At 45.9% G+C, this 1,110-nt stretch overlaps 1 pseudogene; it reads right to left on the reverse strand.

Moving 5' to 3' along the window:
• Window positions 1-637: 637 nt before the first annotated feature.
• On the reverse strand, window positions 638-755 carry LOC126263911 (5S ribosomal RNA; annotated as a pseudogene).
• Between the last annotated feature and the right edge of the window lie 355 nt (window positions 756-1,110).

Raw genomic sequence — 1,110 nt, forward strand, 5'->3', positions numbered from 1 at the left:
CCATTTTTCTTTGCCGACACTCCTGTCACATGAAGCACATATCTCGATATGCTTGAGAACTTTCTTTTCCCACAGCTGGTGACTGATTCGAACGATTTCATTTAACTACAGGATGGGGAACCGCCACACTGGCATCTGGAAGTGCGGTAATTGTTAAATAATGGATTTCTGCACGACGGATTGGTCGCACTCGACGAAATGATTCACCCTTACATTACTGGCCTCCAAGGTCACCGGACCTGACTGTATATGATTATACCGTGTGGGGTTTATAAAAGACTCTGTTTATGTGCCTCTGTTATCAGCAACAATGAATGAACTGAGATATCGCATAACAGCAGCTGTGGAAGGTGTAACTCGAGACATGCTCGCTGCAGGATGTGAACAATTTGAATACCGCATTGATACATGCCGTGTATCTCAAGGGGGGCATATTGAACACCGTCTTCAGGCCACGAGTCGCCTACCGGGACCATCCGACCGCCGTGTCATCCTCAGTGGAGGATGCGGATAGGAGGGGCGTGGGGTCAGCACACCGCTCTCCCAGTCGTTATGATGGTATTTTTGACCGAAGCCGCTATTAATCGGTCGAGTAGCTCCTCAATTGACGCCACGAGGCTGAGTGCACCCCGAAAAATGGCAACAGCGCATGGTGGCCCGGATGGTCACCCATCCAAGTGCCGGCCACGCCCGACAGCGCTTAACTTCGGTGATCTCACGGGAACCGGCGTATCTACTGCGGCAAGGCCGTTGCCCATGTTGAACACCTATGAAAAGATATGAAAAAAACTTTTTATGTTTCCCGTTCATCAAAAAACAAAATTCATGGTATATGTTTATTAGTTTCAGAAATATAGACGTGCCAAATCGTATGATTCTTTTTGATACATCCCGTATTTTATACATGCGATGCCACGTGTTTAACCCTATGGACGAGTTCCTTCAGATTCAGCAAGTGCTATTTTTGTTTTACAGCTACTTTTGTGATGTTTTGTTGATTTATAGATGGCATTAAATTTATAAGGATTAGCTAGTAGCTGAGCATGCAAACTGGTTATCATGATGTATTAATTGAACTGGCGCAGATTACTCGTAAGGGCCACTTTTCCG

Source organism: Schistocerca nitens, chromosome 6 (genome assembly GCF_023898315.1).
Source record: "Schistocerca nitens isolate TAMUIC-IGC-003100 chromosome 6, iqSchNite1.1, whole genome shotgun sequence".
In the NCBI taxonomy this organism is placed as follows: Eukaryota; Metazoa; Arthropoda; class Insecta; order Orthoptera; family Acrididae; genus Schistocerca; species Schistocerca nitens.